At 35.1% G+C, this 23340-nt stretch overlaps 1 pseudogene; it reads right to left on the bottom strand.

Moving 5' to 3' along the window:
* Positions 1 to 10805: 10805 nt before the first annotated feature.
* On the bottom strand, positions 10806 to 17288 carry LOC114084499 (tripartite motif-containing protein 43B-like; annotated as a pseudogene).
* Positions 17289 to 23340: the final 6052 nt, after the last annotated feature.

Genomic DNA, 23340 nt, shown 5'->3' with positions numbered 1-23340 from the left:
AAGGTATTTGGTGAAGGTGATCCTCCTCTCACTCTCTTGACAAGGTCATAGGGAAAATAAGTGCTGGCGAAGCGGCTCTCCCACTGTCTTGACAAGGTCACAGTGAGAATGAATGCTGGCAAAGCCATGCTGGTTGGTGGGAAACTGAAACCATGAGACCGTTTTTTATGTAATTGGGATTTTCATTTTCATGCTCATGTTCCTGACAGGAGGCATGAGTATGTTAAATGCCAAACCAAATTAAATTTCAGATGGCTAGAACATGACAGACAGTTCATGCCTTGAAGGCTGTTCTACTACCCTCAGCATATCAAGGACAAAGTAGAAAGCTGCTCTTCTATCTCAGCACATTGAGGACAAAACTGATAATGGAAAACAAACATTTTCTGAAATGTCACAAGAATTTTAGGCACGACATTGATTATATCAACTAGAACCCAAGCCCATATTTCCAGCCTCTTAAAAAACCTAATCATTATGCTCATTTACAAAACCCACCATATGTAGTTTCATTCTTGATTAAGGAAAGTTATGTTATATACTTAGGAAAGTTAAGACATATAAGGATACATTATTTTCATTTCTATAAACCCTCTTTTACATCACATAGGGATTTATAATGAGCATACTTAATATTGGCAGAAAGTGGACTGATGTTTAGAACTTTATTGAGAAAGATTATAAAGATATAAGAACTAGTGCACCTTGACTGAGAAACAAAGAAACTCTTTGAGAAAGCAGCTCAACCAGTTTTATGAGAATAAATTTAGGAATTAATTAAAGTAGCTTTATAAGACATATTTTTAGATTAATGTTAGAAATATTATTCTATTTAGATTCTTGGGTTTAGAATTCTTAAGTTTTTAGTTGTATGGGTTTCTGATATATTTTAGGAATGGTTTATAAACTTCAGTTTATTTTAACTATAAGATTTAAGGGGACTTTTTTAGATTGAAATTTTAGATTAGAAATAAAAGTGCAAGTATACTTTAAAACTTAAAGGTCAATGATAGGTTAGGAGACTTAGAGTCTGGTTACGTAGTTTGGCATTAGTTAATGAGAAAATAGGATATCTTGGGGAAAATAGTACATCTTGGGAAAATCTGAAAAAATGTTAATTAGTGACACATTTTATTAATGATTGATAACTAATAGTCACATCCTGGAAAATGCAAATTGATGTTACATTTTTCTATGTCCCTAGTTTTGGTTAAGGAAATGTTATGTCTTGGAAACGTTTTGAAATTGTATAATCAATGACATATTCTGAATCTATAATGATGAGAAAAATTGCAATAAAAGATGACCCAGAGAAAGCTGCATTAGAGCTCTTTCTTTGGAAATTGCTCCAATGGAATGACACCTGTCTCATATTTTTGCTTATGCCACTCATCCTTCAGGACTTCCTGGACCCCGCTAGGGCAGGACCCTAGCAGTTTTTCTTCCATTTTATAGCCTCTATCTTCATGTTATTGATTGTTTCATTTGCTGAGAAGAAGCTTTTTAATTTGAATCCATCCCATTTATTATTAACTTTACTTCTTGCACTTTTTGAGTCTTTTTAAGGAATTCAAAGCCTAGATTAATATGGTCAAGATTAGGGACTACTTTTTCTTCTATTAGGCATAGGGTCTCTGTAGAGCCTAAATCTTAAAAATCCCCTTTGAGTTCAGTCTCATGAAGGGAGAGAGACTGGAGTTTAATTTCATTTTGTTACTTATGGAGGTTCAATTTTCCTGGCACCATTTGTTGAATAGGCTATCAATCCTCCAGTGAAAATTTTGGGAACCTTTGTCTAGTATGAGATAACTATATTTATGTTGGTTTGTCTCCATATCTTGTATTCCAAACCATTGGTCTATGTGTCTGTTTTGGTATCAATATCATGCAATTTTTGTTATGCTCTCTTAGCATAATTTAAGTTCTGGTATTATGATGGTGCCTATCTTACTCTTCTTGATAAAGGTTGCTTTGGTTATTCTGTGTCTCCTATTTTGCCTAATAAACTTATGATGGCTTTCTTGCTTTATAAAGAATATCATTGAGATTTTAATAGAAATTGTGCTAAATATATAAAACCCTCTTGGTAGTATGGCCATTTTGATCATATTAATTCTGCCTTTTCAGGAGCATGGGAGGTATTCTTCTAAAGTCTTATTCAATTTCTTTATTGTTCTTCAGTTTTCATTGTAGAGGTCTTTCACCTCTATTATTAAATTTTATGCCAATTTTTTTTAGGTTATTGTGAATGGGGTAGTTTTACTGATTTCTCTTTCAGTAGATTTACCACTGATGTACAGGAATGTGTTGATGTATGAATATTGATTTTATGACCTGATATTTTGCTGAATTTATTTATTAGTTCTAGGAAGTTTTATTGGCAGAAATTTCTGGATATTCTCAAAATAGATCATATCATCAGCAAATAGTGATGGTTTGAGTTCTTCTTTTCTATTCATATCCCTTTAATTTTTTTTTTCTCTCCCTAATTGCTCAGGCAGGAGTTTCAAGGATGATGTTGAATAGAAGTGGTAAAAGAAGACATGCTTGGCTCCAGAGGAGAGGCCTGCCTGCCCTGCCACCCCACACCTGGAGATCTGGAGGCAGGCCACATCCATGTGTGGAGAGCCACATGTGCTGGGGTTCACCAAATTGTGGCTCCACAGTCCAATATCAGGGTTGAAGCTTGAAGCTGCCATCACCACAAAACTGGGATATTACCACTTCAATCAAGGGATAACAATAAGGACCCGGTAATACATCACCAAGGTCCCTGGGGACCTGGCTACGCCAGAGGTTTCTCTACTAGGGGTGCTAACAGTTATCCTGTTGCTGAGGTAAAATGGGGTCTTGCATGGGGTTGCCTATCTCTTGTTTCTCCTACTAATAACCAACTTCTTATGATTACCCTCTCACTTTTTATATAATCTGTTACTCAATATTCTCACCATTCTACCTCATAAACATCTCAGCCAACCCCACATTCCCCCTTCCACCATTAGAAACTGTAAACCATTATGCAAATCTTTTGACTATATGATAGAAGATAATCAAACTCATCATTTCTGATTATAATGACAAAACTGTAAATGTAAAAATAGAAGCTAAATGATATATGGCTGAACTTTGGGTAAATTGAGTGCTGTGATATTGATCTCTCCCTTCAAACTGAGGTATTGGTAACCTATAGGGACACCATAAGACAATAGGGCAGAAGCTGTAATAGCTCTGATGTACACTGCAAGAGAGGAAGACACATAGACATCATGAAAAAACAAGGGAGGAAAGTGCCTCAAACAAGCTAAGATACTGCAATAGAATCCATAGGTAGGACAGTAGGTGAAATGTCAGAGAAGGAGTTCAGAATATACATAACTAAAATGATTTGTGAATTAAAGAATGACCTAAGTAAGCAGATACAGGCAAAAATTGACCACTGCAACAAAGAGATAAGAGAATAAGTACAGGTAACCATAGATCACACCAACAAAGAGATAAGAGAGCAAATACAGGTTGCAAAAGATTACTTCAAGAAAGAGATAGAGATATTGAGAAAAAAAACCCAGAAATCCATGAAATGAAAGAAACAATAAACAAATTAAAAAACTGAATACATAACATCACCAACAGACTGGATAACTTGGAAGACAGGACCTCAGGCAATGAAGACAAAATATAGAATCTTGAAAATAAAGTTGACCTCATAGTGGAGATGGTAATAAACCATGAGCAAAAGATCTTTCTTTTTTTCATTTCTTAATAGAATTATGGTAATATAGTTACTTATGGGTGTGTCCCAAATATCATTAGAATTGAATGTTTCCATATTTATTTGGAAATGGACTAACAATGTTTAAAGAAGATGAAAGATATCCAAGGGGATGGGTGTACAGGAACACGTGAGTGAAGAAATGATCTTTCTCCAAGATTGTATTGAAGGAGCTGAGACCAGTGGCACATGACGGTAATCCCAGCTGCTAAGGAGGTGAAGCAGGAGACCTGTAAGTTCAAATTCAGCCTAAGCAACTTAGCAAGATTCTGTCTCAAAATAAAAAAATAAAAAGGGCTAGGAATGTGGCTCAGTGGTTGGGTGTCTCTCAGTTCAATCCCTGGTACAAAAAATGATAATCATTATTGAAGGAAATAATTATCATTGATCTCTTTTTCACATTATATTTCCCTCCAGTTCCACTTCTCTGTATTTTTTTTTTCCTCTTTCAAAATGGTACTTCCTTAGATTCTCTCAATTAAGAAAATGCTGACTTTAAACTTCCAACTTAAACCCAAGACATCCTTCTAAAGTGCTGAGTTCTCAATTGAAAGATTTTGGGGTCTCAAAAAATTATATGCCTTGGTGACTGGGCCTCAGCATTTTTCCCCTAAACCTTTTCAAAAGAAAGATCACAGGAATCCAAGATGGGAAATTTAACCTATAAAACCATAGAAATTTGACACTTGAATAGTTTCTCATATTTTCAATTGGTGTTCTATAGTTGTACATAATAAATAATTACATTTTAAAAAAAAAAGTATATTGTATTTGTTAAATAAAATAGATAGGCATCATTATCCAAAATACATGTATAAAGACACAAATTGGGTGTCAAAATACTTTATATACAAACAGAGATATGAAAAATTGTGGTATATATCTGTAATAAGAATTGTAATGCAAAAAAGTACGTGTATGAAGACCTGAATTAGTATGAAAATATTTTATATACAAAGATATGAAAAAATGCAGTCTATATGTGGAATAAGAATTGTAATGCATTCCTCTGTTGGGTATTTAAAAAAAATAAAATCAACTTTTAAAAAAAATAAATAATATGGATAGGGGTCTCCTTTTGAGAAAACAGAAGAGAATGACCAATTACCTAAACAGGCCAGTTTTATCCAACACAGTAAGATAATGTTCTGTTAACATTAAGAGGTTTTTTTCTTTTTTTTTTCTGAGAGAGAGAGAGAATTTTTTAATATTTATTTTTTAGTTTTCGGCAGACACACATCTTTGCTTTATGTGGTACTGAGAATCAAACTCGGGGCGCACGCATGCCAGGCGAGCGTGCTACCACTTGAGCCACATCCCCAGCCACACATTAAGGGTTCATTTCACCCTTACAAGGAAAGCAAAGTAATGTTAATCAGTTCACTTTGTCTTATGCCCTTCCCTAGCTTCTGCTCAAACTCTCTTATAAAAAAACAATTATTCTGCCAGACCTGGCAGACTGCTTTTTTATTTCTGTGTTTTCATTTCTTTTTATACTTCTTTATTTATAAATGAAATGAAATTCATGAATTGAAAATAAAGTAAATTAGATTATTTGACCAAATTTGTTGAAATTTTGCCTTTGTATGAATCAAAAGAAAAATCTTAATTAAATTCAAAAGTATTTATGTGAGCAATTATAAATAAAAGAGTGCAATGCATAACAAAACAAAAGCAGTTCTCAAATCAGACAGTCCCCAGACTAAAACAATTTCAGCGAACTCCAGCCCAGGACTTTATCTAACAGCATTTATAGAAAATGGAAGAGAGATATAGAGACAACTTAATTGGTTACTGCGTTGCAGAGCCTTCTGTGATTGTCTGACGCTCAGATACTGTGGTTAAACTCTGTAATGACTTGGTCTGATATATATATCCTGAGAATTGAAGACCTCTTGAGCCATGGGGATTAGCAGCATGCAGAACAGCAACATGCTTGGTCTGTTAGGCTTAGTGTGTGGGAGCTCAGTCCAAATCAATGTCCTCCAATGTATTTTATTTAACAACATATCCAGAGATATAAGGAAAAAACAAAGAGAAATGAGTAAATTGGATCCTAATCACACATACAACTAGTAGTTTAGCTGGAAGCCAAAGTAACATTTTCTGTTTTGAAAGTAGTACAGTTTTTATCATCTAATATCCTTAACACATAATCCTGAATCATTGGTCATTAGCAATAGACCAAAGTGAACATGACAGCAGAATAGTGGGAAGATGTTCCTCCAAGTCCACAGTACCCTCAGCCACAGTTGGAACAATAAACTGGATTTTGCTGGTGATATTGAGGGCTCAGGGCAAGCACTCCATTTATGCTCTTATCATTGCTTTGCTTAATTTTGTTACACACAGGTTTTCTTTTTAGCTACTAATTTACCATCTCAATTAGTTCTTTGACTATCTATTTTCCACAGTGTATCCTTCATATAAGGGCTTTCTCAGCATTGTATCAGTGATGTTCTTTTTCAATTTGTAACTCTTCCCTTTACATTCACCTGCTTTGTTATAACTCAATACATCTTATGCTTTACCCATAAGTTTTTATTGTTATTTCTTTGAATAATTAAATTTCTTCCAAAAGAAAAAAAAGTAAATGAATAAACAACAAGGAAAGTCTTGTATCTTTGATATAATTGGCAAGGATTCCAGTGTTCTTTCCTTGATTTTACTTTTCTATTTATATCCCAGGTTATAATAATTCTGATATATGTATTCAAAACTGAAAGGTAGTAAGTAAATGTAACAACCTGCATGCAGTCCTACAAAACTATCATGCCAATGACTCAGGAGTCCAAAGCAGGAGGATCACAAAGTTGATGCCAACCTCAGCAGCATAGTAAGATGCTATCTCAAAAAAAAAAAAAAAATTAAAAAAGAATAGGAAATGGCTCATTGTTAGGGTTCCCTTAGGCTTAATCTCCAGTACCACAAAAATGTTTTTTTTAATGTAATTACATATTTTCATAAGCATCATTAGAGTAAGACTTTTTTGTTATACTGGCTGGAAAAAATTACCAAATAGATACATAAATTTCTCCTGGGTTACATCTTCCCTGTGTCCCAGTTCCCCCGACTTTGTCTTCTTTCTTGCAGCCACCACAGGACAGCAGCCTCCCTCTGCTGGGCCCTCCCCCCCCCAAGAGCTGCTTCACTCTTAACCCAGAGCAATGGATTCAGCCTTATATGAATTGAGATCTCTGAAACCAAACTCTGAGCCTCAGATACACTTGTCCTCCTCTAGACTGTTTTGTCAGGTGTTTTGGTCATGGTGACAAAAAAAAAAAATTCAGTAATATACTTAGCTAAAAAGGAATGTGTAAAATGAACAGGAGGTGGAGAGAGAGAGAGAGAGAGAGAGAGAGAGAGAGAGAGAGAGAGATCAACTAGGGAATCTAGTTGGTACAGACAGTAAGAATAAGGGAACATTTCTGTAAAGCATTTTCATAATTTGGAGAATTGTTCATGTTTTAGTCATCCATTTAAGAGATTAAAAACAAGTAAGCTGCCATATGACCCTCGCTTAGAAAATAATAAGGATACACTCAACACATTACCAAGGTTGAAGAGCAGAGTTTACCCACACTTGAAACCTTCCAGGTTTCTACTCAAAGTATCCTCAAATCACTGATTAAAGATTACCTTACTTTCAGCTGGGTGCAATGGCACACATCTCCAATCCCAGCCACTCTGGAGGCTAAGGCAAGAGGATCAAAAGTTCAAAACCAGCCTGAATAATGCAGTGAGGCCTCAGAAACTTAGTGAGATCCTGTTCCAAAAAAAATAAATAAATCAAAATAACAGGGACTGTGGTCCAGTGGTTAAGAGTTCCTGGGTTCAACTGGAATTAAAAAAAAAAAAAAAAAAACCTATTGCACTGAACATGAACTCTTGAGTATTTATTCTGTTGTGCCCATTACTATTTTTTTTCTAAATGAATAAAATTTCTGTTATTGTGTACCCAGCATACCCAGAAATATTTTGCAGCTTGGTGTGCCAAAAGGATAAATTTTAACCCATAGAATGGAACATATATGCTGTAGAAAACACCAAGCCATTCCCCAGTGGCTTGCTTGCTCGGGATATTTTTCAGCTTTTCTTACTGGATGGAACATGGCAACAAACAGCCCTTTTTGCATAAATAATTAAAAATCAAGTTGTTGAAAATCTTCCTTTTGACCATCTCCTATATTCAGAGAAATGTGTGAGGACAACACACTGGCCAATTGCTTTAAAATTAGCATCGATTGGCCTGTACTCTAATAGATCCCATGAGAGACTTTACTTTTACACTGAGTATCTGTGAGAAACAAACCCTCAGGCCACATGCTTACACCTGTAATTCTAGTGACTTGCAAGACTGGGGCAAGAGGAGCACAAGTTGGAGGTCAGCCTCAGCAGCTTAGTGAGGCCCTATGCAACATAAGACACTGTCTCAAGAAAAAAAAAAAAAATGGCTGGGGATGTGACTCAGGAGTAAAGTACCTAATGCATTCTATTTCCAATACCAATAAGAAAGAGAAATGAACTCACAGTTTGGTGGAATTAAACATATTATAAATGATATAAATTCTTCACAACTCATTATTTTTCTTATGAATATACCCCCACAATTGATATTTTCTTTATTAAAAAACAAACATATCGAGTTGGGGGTGTGGCTCAAGCTGTAGCATGCTCCTTTGGCATGCCAGCAACCTGGGTTCAATCCTCAGCACCACATACAAACAAAGATGCTGTGTCCGCCGAAAACTAAAAAATAAACATTAAAAAATTCTCTCTCTCTCTTTCTCAAAAAAAAAATTCTCTCTCTAAAAAAACCAGACATATCTCACTTGTTATAAAACACATATTCTTTTTCATATGCATTTGTCTTCAAAGTGTAAAATTATTTTGTGTTTTCCACAAGAAAGGAGATTTACAGCACCTTTGGCTTAGTGATTTAATAATATGTCAATTTTATTCTTGATTTTCTACAAATACTAAGTCAAAGTTAATGCTTTCTTATCACTATAGACCTTCATATTCCCCTGGTACATTGTTTTATCTCTGGGGAAATTTCAAAATCAACATTATACCATAAAATAATAATTTCAAATTTCAAAATAGTGAACCCTCCTTAACATTCACAGCAGGAAATCTATATTTCTTGCCTTTCATTGATATTATCCTCTAATATTTTCCTGTCCTATTATGTTAGCAGAACTTTGAAAACTTTCCTCAGGCTAGCACAATATGTGCTTACACTATGGTTTCATTCTAATGTTAGAAGGAAAATACTAAAATACTAAAAACTGTATAGTTTTGGAACATAACAATTTATGTTAAGCCTAAGGCAGGCATTTTCATAAATATGTACTCTATATGAAAAATATAAACTAACTTTAATTTGCTTTTTGTGCACACAATTAAAATACAGTAATGAAGCTACTGTCAATGTTAACAATACATGAGTATGAACATGAATGTAAGAAACTGCATAAATTCCATCTTATTAGCAGTGTAGGCTACAACTTCACCTACTGAGGATAAAGAAGGTAGACTGGGCTTGCTGGTAGCACTTGACATTGTAGATAAGCTAATGTTATGATGTAAATGCATATCAAGAAAACTAAAGTAGTTAGTCATTTCTATTAATGTTTTAATATTTACAGCCAATATATATATATTTTGGATATTCTGTTAGGTACCAGAGTAAGCTCTACTTGCATTATATTATCTGAACTCAGTCATTGGAATGAATGTTGGTTTATCACTTAAGCTGATTCACCTGAGAGGGAACACACAGAACCCAAAGTGAAATCTCATTTGGAAATCATCACCTTATTTCAAGTCTCTTTAATTCCTCCTGGCTCAGCTTCTTTTTTCATAATTAGTGTACTATAGGTAGTTTTCTTGATTTGTTTGGTACTGAGTATTAAACCCAGGGCACTTAACCATTGAGCTACAACCCCAACCCTTACTTATTTTTGAGGCAGGCTCTTGATCATTTGTTTAGGCCCTCACTAAATTGATAAAGCTGGTCTTGAGCTTCAACCTCCCAAGTCACTAGGAATATAGGCATGTTCCACCAAGCACAGCAATATAAGTTATTTTTTAAATTTAAATCATACAGGATATATTTATATGTAAGCCACACAATAAATGTTCAAGAAATGCAAACTGCATAAATCTTTTCACCAGGAGTGATAAGAAATAAAACTGGCAAGGTTAATTAATGTAGCTAACTTCCATAGTGAACACCCATTCCCAGGTATGGCTGACAACAAAGTCTAACAAGCTTTACATTTTCATTTTTTATTAACAAACAGTTGTTGATTTCTATAATACATTCAGGAAGAACATTTGATGGCAGAAACACATTCATAAACATATATGATTAAGTATGACATGACAACCATAAAACAATCAATGGAGTGTTTATGGTATGATGGTGGGATGAAAAAGTCTGTAGAGAGTACAAATTTGTATTCTGTTTCACCCTCTTCCCATCTCATGTCTCATGCCCTAGGGGATTATCATAAACCTTAAACACCCACACACCCAACCCTGATAGAAATCCAACCCTGCATAACAGATAAATATTCTGCTGAGCTACAATGCCTGTTCACTAAGTTAATGTAAAAAAATATGTGTGCCCACCATGATTGTAACACACCTATGCTACCTTTTCCACTTTAGGGTGAACTGAATAGATCCAGAAGGAGATTTCAAACTGACAGGTACATTGTGGATAGCCACATCTCTGTAGATGTGCAAACTCTTGTGTTCCTGCATTAATCTTGACTTGGAATCACAAATCCATGCTTTCTTAATCACACAAAGGTCATGAAACATTGAGCCAACCACAGCCTATATTATAGGCCACTGAAGATGGTTTTATTAAAGTAAAATTGAGCAAATAAAATTTTATATTGTATCATACTTTCATATCTAATAAATAAGTTTACATTAAAATAGGGAAATAAGACAGCCATAGTTATTGCTCTGCTTGAACTGAGAATGGGTCCCTTGAATATGAAGTTCTCAGGCAGAGAAGTTAGGTTTCTGAATTATCACTAATTATGTGTGGACTGTGGAAAATAAATGGCCTGACAGGGAAATTCATGGACCCAATAGGATATCTCCATATAAGGGAACTTGGCAACATTCAAAACACTTACACTTTCACTTTGAAAATCCAGGAACACACCAACATGGCCCAGAGGTCTCTCTATATAGAGAGAAAATATTGGGGAAGTGGTCAAGAGACTGAAATGTGTGTCCTCCTTCACACATAAAAGGAGAAACATGTCCTCAAATTCAAGCAGTGTGTGGTTCTTCCTTACCACAGAATTCCTACAGACTCCCAAAGCCCAGTCCCAGGAGCCATACACATCCAGCTCCCAGCAATGTTTCCCAGAAGCAAAGACCTAATCTCCCCATGCAGCAAAATAGTTTGATCTGTCAGAATTCAAAGCTTCATCTTCATCATCTTCTACAAACATCAGTCTTCTCACATCACACAGCACTACATTGTGACTGCTTATTTCATTATGAAAGGAAATGTTCACTGTGAAGAGAGAATAATTCAGCCAAAATCAGGCCTCCCCCCCCCAATTCATACAACATGAGAGTTGCCTTAGAGACTTACAAGAAAAAATAAGCCAGGATTAATGGAAAAGCTTTGGCTATAAAAATATCAGATTCAAGGGCTATCAGTAAATCTTAACACTTACTAACTACAGGGGGAAACATTCCTAAAAAATCCATTGATTATAGAGCTTACTTCTGCCGTTTACTTTTCATGACACCCGAAAATCTAGAGACCTGAGCATTCTCAAGTCCATAGCACTAAAATTAATCTCCATTACTCTCTCTTGTGAAAAAAAAAAGACAAAAATAAATGTAATGATGGATAATAGATACTGTGATTATTATTACATAATTACATAAGTGTATCAGGGATATTACAGTCTTCTGGTTAAAAAAACAAGTTTATATTTAAGAAAATCTATTTATTACAGAATTGGTTTCCTGCTAAGAATTTTCTGCCTTTTCTTTTGGTTCCATCTGACCCTTAGTCTTTTTCTGATAAACTAACCTGTCAGGGTTAGGTCTACCATGGAGTTCCATATTCTGCTTCACCAAATGACAATTTACTTCATTATTGTTCAAAAAATGTTCTGTGAGTTTGTTATTTTATATTTGTCTACTGTTTATTATATTAAGTGTAATGTATTACAAATTTATTTACTAGAAAACATTAAAGAAAATTATTTTCCTATCCTCTAGGAAAGGCAGCAGAATACAACAGACACTAGTATGGCAATATGTAAATCAACGGATGTGTAACTGATGTGATTCTGCAATCTGTATACGGAGTAAAAATGGGAGTTCATAACCCACTTGAATCAAAGTGTGAAATATGATATATCAAGAACTATGTAATGTTTTGAACAACCAACAATAAAAATTTTAAAAAAAGAAAATTATTTTTATAAATTTAAATTCAATAAACCCATTATCATATTATCTTGACTTGAGTCCATGAGTGTGACTCAGTGAACAAATGATATTGCATGTGATGATGTTTCTAGGGCTTAGTGAGACTTTTTATTTCCTTTCCCTAATTGAAACTTTTATGACAGGGCTTGGTGACATTACACCACCTTTCGTTTATGTTTTTTTTCTTTACATTGTTCCATATATTAACATGGTATGCATCACTAAATATGTGATAAAATGTTGATTCCTTTTATTAGGTGAACAATTAATGAAGAGGGAATGATTACCCATAGAAAACCATTATTGTAGGGCACAGTGTAGCTGTCCCTCAAACAGACTGACACCCACCTTGGAAGTGGTTAAGTCCATCTCTCATTCCAGTGATGGGTTGAGCACTGAACTGTGGTCTCACAGGCTGAGGCATGTGCAGGAACACCAACTCACACCTTCAAGGAAAAAAAAATTAATAGATCATTTTGGCAACAACTTCAACAATGCTACATTCAAAAATGTTTAAGACATGGTTCAACTAAAGGTTCTTCATCAAAATCATATTCTAGTGAAACCTAATGAAAAGGGTTTGCATTTTGTTGATTGTGAAGCCAAGGAACACACCAGAATATAAAAGAATGGAAAAATATTTATAGCCCACAGGAAGTAAGGAGAGGATGGGAGTTGTCTGAAAAGCAATGCTCTCTCTGAAGAAAGAAAGCTGGAGGACTTTATTCTGGGGGTCTATACATATTCACTTTGGGGGCCATTGCTTTAGGATGTACATTTCTGGACTGGGAATATTTCTCAGTGAACTTGCCTGACACATAGGAGGCCCTTGTTGAAATCCCCATAAATAAAAAGGAAGAAAAAAAGAAAAAGATGTACATTTCTCTGTTTTTTTTTTTCTTTCTTTCTTTTTGGTACTATGGATTGAACCTAAGGACACTTTACTACTAAGCTACACATATAACCATTTTTGTTTTCAGTTAGGGTCTCATTAAGCTGCTGAGGCTGACTTCAAAGAATGTGCCATTCTCCTGAATTGCAGTCGAAGCCTTCCGAATTATTGAGAGTACAGGCTTGCACCACTGTGTCCAGCCAAAATATGTACCTTTCTGAACATGCTCAATTAAGGATCCATAGTTCAAGTTAAAGAGATGACATATATTCCTTAGTATGCTCAAGAGGATATCATTGAGCACACGATAAAAGGTTAAAATGGCAGACGAGAACACTTAAAGATAGCTTATACAAACACTTCTGGCTGACAGAAAAAAACAAAACAAAAAAACTTTGCTTAGCTAAATGATGTAATGGGTCTAAAAAAAGAAAAACTTAGATTGTCTCAGTGATCTTTGAGATATTGGCTGAGTCTTCATAAATTTCTCCAAAAGTTTTAGCCAAAACAAATGAAAAGACACTTTGACAGTATGTTAATGTAGGAGTTTTCCCCTAAAGGTTCCTATATCATTTAACAACTGATCTAACACTGACATTTAGTGTAACAACATAATCGTGGGGTAGGATTGTTCTAGTTTTTTTTGTTGTTGTTGTTTTGTTGATACCAAGGAGTGTTGAGAGCATCCCCAGTATTTTTTTTTTTTTTTTTTTTTTTTTTTTTTTTTGAGACAGAGTCTCCTAAATTGCTGATGCTGGCTTTGAACTCATGATCCTCCTATATCAGCCTCCTGAGCCACTGGATGACAAGGTTACTGCACTGTGCCTAGGTCAGGATTGTTCTAGTATTAAAAAATCTTTCTTACTTTTTTCTCTGCCTACTTCTCTCACTTATCACCTGGTAAAGACTATTCCATGCACCTCAATTTGTTTATGACTTGAAGTCTAAAATTATAGACAGCTGTCTTTAGAAATGTCTGCTTAAGTTCAGCTCCAGGAAGGGAAAAGCTATGTTTTGATAAAAAGGGAACAAGAAATCATATCCAGTAAAACACAGACACATAGAAGAAATGTACACTATCTCAATCAGTACTCTCTTCATTATCAGAAACACCTTGGTATTCACAGACTTTGTGGTGTCCCAGTTTGCATTAAAAGTAAAACTTAACATTGCCAATGTATCTTCTAAATTCTGTAAAGAAAAAAAACAAAAAGTAAGAAAAACTGAAATTTCATCAGAATTAGCTATTCTACCATTAAGACTTTGTATTTGAGAAACTTAAAAAATTACAGACACCACCCCAACACTCCTTGTAAATCAATTTTCTATCATAAAGGTAAAACAGGAAGAATCTGATTTTTGCTAAATTCAGAACCCTGAGAGTTACTGTGTGAGGCTGCAAACCAGCAATATTCTGAAAAGAGGTCTTTTACAGGACTTGTTCACAAAGTGACATGTGGACATGTGCTAAGGACAATTTGAATGAAGGATATTCAAATCAAAAAAGAATGTAATACGTGTTACGTATTTTCAATTTTCTTCATGTTGCTCAACTGGACAAAAATGAAATACCCGTAAATAAATAGTTCTTTCTATTTATTTTAAAAATATTTTTAGATGTTGATGAATCTTTATTTAATTTACTTATTTATGGATGGTGCTAAGAATTGAACCAAGTGACTCACATTGTCTAGGCAAGTGCTCTACCAGTGAGCCCTAGCCCCAGCCTGTTTCTTTCTATTTCTTAACCTACAAAAGGATAATTTTAGAAATAAACATATCCTGATGAACCCACGGTCACAATTTAATAAAGCTTGCTTGCTGTATGAAGATAGAAGTCAGAGTATGTCTATTATTCCCAAGTGGGGAAGATCTCACCAAAAATACAGAATGCAGAGAAATATATCTTTGGTACCAAATAATGTGGTCAAGACAAAAACCATTTTCAGTCACGTTCCAAGTCCTTACCTCAAACAGCTCCACTTCTGTTTTATGGCACATTTTCATTAGCTCCTGATAGTCTTTCTTTAGTTGTTTCCTCTTTTGAAGCATTTTGGCTTTGCTTTTCTTAATTTGCTCTATAGTCATTTTGCATTCCTTCATAAGTGTCTCCAAATGTTCTTTTTCTTCCTCATGGACACTGGGATGCAGCATTCCATAAGCTGCCTATGTATTCTCTCTGTGCAGATACATACCACTGCAAGAACATGGATTTCTTAGATCAAATATCAGGTCAATTTTATCCTCCTCCACTTTATAACATCATCTATTCATTTTGACTCATGTCTTATGCTAGTAAACTATGTACATAAATTCATGTCTTTCTGCTTCTCATTAAGCATTAATTTATTCTTCTCTTCCCTTAATTTATTTTTTACTCATTATTAACTAGGTTAACATGCAGAGAACTCCTCTCTCAAACTCATCTACTTCATGACTTGTTGAAACAACTGGAAAGAAAGATTTTAATTGGTAATTTCATTATATATCTTCTCAAATCAGAAAGTCTGCAATGCAAGCCATTTGGAATTCATGTATAACTCATAAATAATTGTATGCAACACTTTCATTTCTGTTAGAAAAGAAGTCAATAATATCAAACTTCCTGCTCCATAGCCCACAATTCTCCCTGAGCAGCAATGCTGTGTTGTACTCCAACAAGTAGAAGCTATCAAGAAAGATCTTCCTAAAATCCTGTGAAGATTCCAACTCACTTGACGATTAAATAAATGTCTATCTTTTCTGTCCTATGTTGATCCTGAGAGAAATAGACTCTCATACTTACAACCCATAGGTTAATTTTTCTGCTCTCTTTCAGATTTTTCTAGTTTTCTTAGATCTTTTTCCAAAGAGATCTCATTTGTTTTAAAAACTTCTTCTGTAAGATAACAAAATTTGAGCACTGGACAATCAAGTTGATTATGATTTCAGGCCCACAATGACAGAGAATTTCAAGCAATTTAGATTGAAAAAAATGTTTTAGGGATTGCAGAGGCTGGGGTTTCCCTGCTTGGTGATTGTAATTGTCAGTTTTAGGGGTTTCAGACTATGGAATCACACAATGTAATAAAACCAATTTCCTAGAGAAATTGGCAAATACATAGGCGTAGTTAACTCTTAGGTAGGTGGAAATTTGCTTCAGAATTTGGATCTAATGACACTAATGTTCTGTGAGTTTCATTGTATGTCTTATATAGAAGCCTTTTGAATTTGTGGCACCATTTCCCTGCCCACCGTACTAGCAATTGAACCCAGGGTCTCATGGATGCTAGGAAAGTGCTATGCTACTGAGCTACAGTAACAGTCCTTTTTAAAAGTTATTATTATTATTATTATTATTATTATTATTATTTTTAGAGAAAGGGTCTCATTTTCCCAAGCCGTCCTCCAGCTGATTATCATCCTTCTTCAGTCTTGTGAGTATCTGTGTTTGTAGGTGTGTACCACCACAACCAGCAGAACATTTAGTTTTGTTAATTTAGATATTCTTTATAATCATGAGAACTTTAAAGTGCTATAAGCACTAAAACCATATCATCAATTTACTGAAATAAGTTATAATAAATTAATTTCCTCACTCTCTCAGTTTCCATGAATGTAGATACTCTCACATACTTTATTCATAATTTTATCACTGGTACCAATACTTGTATATGACACTCAGTAACAATGGTTCTTGTGTCTTATAGTCTTAGTCACCCTGCCCTCTAGCTATCTCAGAAGCATCACTTACCCTGTACTGCTCAGCAGCCTCTTCAAAGGGACAGTGTCTGTGAGCCCTGTGCTCCCGGGAGTTGGAGCAGAGCAAACACAGCAGGGTCTTGTTCTTTTCACAGAAGATCTTCTTTCTCTCCTTGTGGGTCACATACACATGGTCCTTAGAGCTCAGAAATGTCTGACACTGGCTTTTATGGCAATGGATACCAGATTCTTCAAACGAATATTGCTCTTGAAGTCAATATGCTGTTATGGCTCCCTGTACATAGGGCAATGTGCAGGAGTTTGGGCTTCTTCCCAGAAAAGGCAGAGACAGGGCCAACAAAAGCTGTGCCCACAGCATATGGTGACTGGGTCTATAAGATAATTCATGCAGATGAAGCAGGTGAGTTCTCTCAGGAAGGCTTGAAGGATGTCTGACTCCATTTTTTTCCTTCTTTTTTTTCTATTCTTTTAAAGGAAGAGAATCAGAACAATTTCATATATGTAGTCTGAAAAGACAAGTGTGCAGAAGTTGTTTTCCATCAGTTTACTTGATGTTTGATAATGCAGCAGATACAATCATAGGAAAGTTATGTCTATTTATTAATGGTATCAAAAATAAGACACGAAGAGTTTCCTACTAAAGAAAAAAGACTTTGGGGTGTTTTCTGAAATAAACAATCAAAAAGTGTATATTAAATCACCCCTTCACAGGCGAAATACCTTTAGTTTTCTTTTGTTTGCCAGTGTAATTTAAAGATTTTGGGGTGCTAAAGAGGGCATAGGAACCATTTTCCATACATAAATGAGTCTGATATTTCTCTGCTCTCTACCATTTCTTAGAGGAGGAGCAAATAAAGAGATTGATTAGGTAGACAATCATAGCCCAAGACATGAAAATGCCATTTACTGATCTGATATTTGAGGTTCTTTTATAGTAAATAATGGAATGATTCAAGGAGGACCAATCAATATACGAACCTTTCTGATGAAGTCAGCAGTAGAATATCTGGAGACAATGATGCAACTGAAGATCCCCAGACATTGGGGAGTTATGTTATACTACCATAGGGCTCACCAACTTGCCATGCTTAACTTATTATGTGAAAAGGCCTGAGGATCAGGTTGAGGTATTTCTGGATTATGACAATGCAAGCATGAGCTTCTGTGATGGTAACCAAGGTTCCCTCATACACAGTTTTCTCTCCTTCCTCCTTAACCTCCCCTCTGAATCTTTTTATTTTCTTTGGTTTTCCATAAAATTGAGGTTTTCCTGGGCATGATGTCACAAACCAATAATCTTTGCTACACAGGAAGCTGAGACAGGAGGACCACAAGTTTGAGGCCAGAATGGGCATTTAAAGGAGAGATAAAAATGGGGGTAAAAGGACAGGTGTAGCCTATCCTAATTATATCTGTAGCACTTTCTTAACTTGTGTTAGGCTCTAGGTTCATCCACAGTACTGAAGAAAAAAAGATGAAAAAAAATTTAAAAGAAATACAAAATAAAGAAAATGAGAATTAATTTGTGAATGCCCATGTCTGAAGAAAATGTGTTCTTGGGACCTTTTCATGTTATTTTACAAGTCTACATTTGTCTGTGAGACTGTTTTAACTTAAGGAAATATAATAATTTTATTGTCATAAATTGTGATAACCATATTGAATTTATAAATTTGTTCATAATTTTATTTTAACAAAGTGTTTTGAAAGCACCATGATGTGTTTTGAGGTTATTTTTTTTTTTTAGTTTCTTCAAGGAAATTCAATACCTACTCACATTAACTCCCCATTCACACACAGTCAGCACCACATGGAAATTGCTTAACTGTTTAAGTCTTTATGGATTTAGGTATTCCAGAAAGTTCATGAAAATAAAATTATATCTGTCATTCTTTGGGTTTTCTTTCTATCATTTAGTATAAAACTTTCAAGACTCATCCACATTGCAAACTGTTTTAATCAACATATTTGAGCCAAGCTGTGGCTGAAAGATACTCTGACTTGTATCATAATTTCCTAAATGACAGAAAGCAGTTAAAGGTGCTTAAATTTCTCTCAAATCTGACATAGCTGAGTAGATCCAGGTATCTGAGAGATTATTATTTCTCCAAGTCATAGTCATTCATCACATCTCAGTTCAAAGGTTTTTCAAGGAAGCCATCCCTGCCTCTATATACCATGATAGTTTCTTTTACTCCACACTCCAAGTGTATTATACCATCTCCTAATATTCAACAAACTGTCATCAAATTGATAGTTACTTATTACTATTAGACTCTAAATTCCCAGATCAGAAGGGTAGTGTTTGTCCTATTTACTACTGTATTCTCATTACCCAAAATGCAATGCTTAGAAGGGTAGAACATGATACAAATATATTGAAAGAGTGCATTAATTTTTTAAAAGTTAGTATTAATAAATACTATTATAACATTAAGAACACTTCCCAAACAATGCAGCTAACAAGATAGAAGATATGATAATAATGAATGGTGTCAACAAAAAACAACCAATAGATTGATTTCCAGATTTATAGTCTCCATGGGTTGGATCTGAAAGAGCCATGTGTTTAAAGGCTCCTTCCTGAGAAGTGCTGTTGGTTCACCAGGTATACAACCTTTGTTGTAGGCAAGATGAAAAAGGGTTCCCCAGGTGGGTGGTCTAGCACTGTGAGTAGACACTTTAGGACTGAGTTGTAGACAACTTAAAAGTCTTGAATATAGGACACAGATTGTTGTCTTGACAGTGAGACAGATCCCTGAGCCCTCGTCATGTAGGCACTCAGTGCACTTCTTGCAAATCCACGAAGAAAAGTTCCATTTCAACAGGATTGCAATTTCTTAAAAAGGAGAAGGCAACAACTATTTGCTGCCTCCTGTGGCCTCCAGCACCCCCTTCAGTAGTGACTGCATGTGACATACTCATGAGTAACACTGAGAAGGAATCTGAGCTGCTGTTCTAAGAGGACCACATAGAGGAGGCTCAGGTCATCCAAATGTGGGGCAAGAGGGCTATGATCAAGAACGTATTTAGAGGATTGGTCTGAGGAAGCTCAGTGTCACCTACAGGTGGAAATTGATTTGGTCACACACCTTGGGCATCACAGTGTATGGTATCTGGAACTACTGGGATAATAGAGCCTTTGGCCTCCACAAGACTTCCCAGAGGATGCTGATATCTGAAGAAGTACATAGGGCCAGCCCTTCAGAATGTCCTGAAATCAGCCACCTGATATGTTTTGCTGGGCATATGGAGATTTTTATGCTAACTTGTAGGTCATAGACATTCCTTGCATTATCGCATTTGATCACTAGAAACATAAAGGTAAGAATATGGATACAAATGTAGCCATATGCCAAACAGGACTGATTGTGGAATCTGGGATTGAATAGTGATTTTGAAACAGTAGCCTTGGCAGTTGCAGAAACTGATCGTTAGGGGACACCCAGTAACCTCAACTTTGGAAATGCTGATTTCATTTTTAGCTTTTTTTGGATAACATGTATGCAGAATTCTCTTTTTAACACATCAGAAAGATTATGAGACAGATATGATTTTCAGAAGTCACACACATGGAATCTACACTTTTATGGCTCTATAAGCACATGAAAAAAACAGTATCAACTGTTTAATTTTGTAAAGACTTTATAAATGAAAGAGCTATGGCTGAGAAACATATTTTTAAAAATGTCATGGTTGCAGTATATTAAATCCTTACTTTTCCTCAAGGAGACATTCTTTGATGTGTAAAAAAATATTTTTAAAATTTATTTTTATATTGGGAGCATAGGTCTGTCTTCCTTATTTATTTTTTATCATCAAATCCTCTACTAAAGAAATAATTCTCAGTGAGGTAGTTAAGCCTCATAACCACGTTGAAATTACAACACTATATATATATATATTAGTCATGCCAGGAGTGAATTCAACTCAGGGCCCATCAGGGCCCAGAGCTCCCTACATTAGGCAAGCACTCTGTCACCAAACCCCAGCCCCAGCCTATCCCATGCAACTTTAACAGATTTATCCAAACTGCGTTGGGTGGGGCACACCTGTAATCCCAGCTGATGGGAGCCTGAGGCAGGAAGATTGCAAGTTCAAAGCCAGTCTCTGCAATTTAATGAGGAATTAAGCAATTTAGTGAGAACCTGCCTCAAAATAGCAAATATAAAGGGCCAGACATATGCTTTAGTGGTAAAGTTCCCATGGATTCACAGTCCTGTGAGCTCAAAAAAAGGAGAAAAATATTTATCCATCATGCAGCTTGTGGAACTTTTATTCTCTTGTTCTCCCAAGAACTGTTTTGAGATAATGAGTAATACATGACAGAATAAACCTTCACATAACTAAAAAGCAAACAAACACAAACAAATCTCTGAAATCTTTGTTTTTAAACTGAAGTCTCTCTGTGTTGCTCAGGTTTGTCTCAACTTCCCTGGCTTGAGGCTGGATTCAAGTGATCTTCCTGCCTAAGTCTCCACAGTAGATGGAATTACAGGCTGCCACTTCATTTCAGTGTTTCTTAATCTTTGGCTTGATCAGAATCCTCTTGTGGTATTTGATATACATAAATTGCTTTATTTCTGATTCAGTAGTTCCAGGATTGGCCTGAGACTTTTCATGGCTAACAAGTTGCCAAGTGATATTGATGCTATTGGTCTAGAGATTTTATGCCAGGAACTGCTTCCCTAGATAATTCATACATTTTTTAATATATGATTTGAAAAAGGGTAATTGTTTAGTTTGTTAAGTGTGAACACAAGAAATATTTCCAGGAATTACAGGCATATACCACCATGTCCAGCCAATTTGCCAGATATTTGAAATTCTACAAAAATTAAAAGTCCTCCCCCAAATCAAACTTTTATATTCCTTTTTTTAAAACTCTGGCCTATTAGATCTAACAACAAGAATTAAGTTGTTTACATTACAAGGAAAACTAATTATAGAGATCATATATTCTCAATTTTATTTTGACCTTTCACCTAATTCTCTTTCATTTTACAAGAATTTCTTTTTTTCAATTACCTGAAGAATATTTTGAATCCATCTTAGAGAAGTTTCAGTTAACCAGATGCCTGAAAAAAAGTGTCTTAAGGTTCTAAAACAAGAAATAATTGGAAAAAAATGTAATTTATAAGGTCTTGAGAATTAATGGCAAATTAGTTTGATTCAAACAGCAATGCACTATTTTCTTCAAAGGATGATGGAAAAGTATAGCTATCAGGTCAAGTAGTTTTAGTGAGATTATTTTTTCCAGTAGAAAAACCTATCTTTTCCACTTTCCAACTTTGAAAGAAAAAGTGAAAAGTTTTTCAACAATGTTGCTTTGTTAAGTGTGTTTTGCAAGATGGAAATGATACTGTTAAAAACTATTTTTTAGATACTGTTGGAAACTATAAACGGATAGTTCCCCTTCTGGTATGAGCTTAATTAAAATGGAATTTTGAATGCTTGCATCTTCTATTATTAACAAAAGGCAAAGATGTACTGAACAAGATAACTGGACTTTTCACATTGGATTGTCAAGAATCTGATTGCAGATGGTACATCATAGGTCATTAAGAATGTTCATATTTGAGGAAATACAGGCACTTCTGGAAATTGATACATTTAATTACATATTCATTATCAGTCTTCACATACATTTTAGGTTTTGTAAAGGAAATGATCATAATGATCACAATGAGTAGCATGCTGTATCTTCTCAATAAATGTTGGTTCAGTTAATAATATAATTTTTAAAAATTTTCTTCTAATTTGTTATATATGAGAGCAGACTGCATTAAAATTCATGTTACACATATACAGCACATTTTTTTATATCTATGGTGTATGTAATGTATTGTCACTTCATTCATGTCTTCATACATCTACTTAGGGTAATGATGTCCATCTCATTGTACTGCCTTTCTTACCCCCATACCTTCTCCTTCCCTTTGCACTATCTAGTGTTCGTCTAATCCTCCCATTCTCCCCTCCAACCCCATTATGAATTAGCATCCTTATATCAGAGAAAACATTCAGAATTTGTTTTTTGGGGATTGGCTTGTTTCACTTAGCAGTATATTCTCCAACTCCATTCATTTGCCTGCAAATGCCATGATTTTATTCTCTTTTAATGCTGAATAATATTCCATTGTGCATATATACCACATTTTCTTTGTTCATCTAATGAAGGACATCTAGGTTGGTTCCACTGTTTAGGTATTGTGAGTTGTGCTGCTATAAACATTGATGTGGCTGTGTCCCTGTAGTATGCAGTTTTTAAGTCCTTTGGATATCAGTGGAGGAGTTGGATAGCTGAATCAAATGGTGGTCCCACTCCCAGTTTTCCAAGGAATCTCTATACTGCTTTAGATATTGGCTGCACTAATTTTCAGTCCCACCACCAATGTATGAATGTGGCCTTTTTCCCCACATCCTCACCTGTGGGGAGATTTGGATTACTGTATGTATGGAGTACTGCATATATGGCATATGTTAAGGGCGG

This window comes from Marmota flaviventris, chromosome 9, assembly GCF_047511675.1.
Source record: "Marmota flaviventris isolate mMarFla1 chromosome 9, mMarFla1.hap1, whole genome shotgun sequence".
Classification (NCBI taxonomy): domain Eukaryota; kingdom Metazoa; phylum Chordata; class Mammalia; order Rodentia; family Sciuridae; genus Marmota; species Marmota flaviventris.
This window is presented reverse-complemented; position numbering and strand designations above follow the sequence as displayed.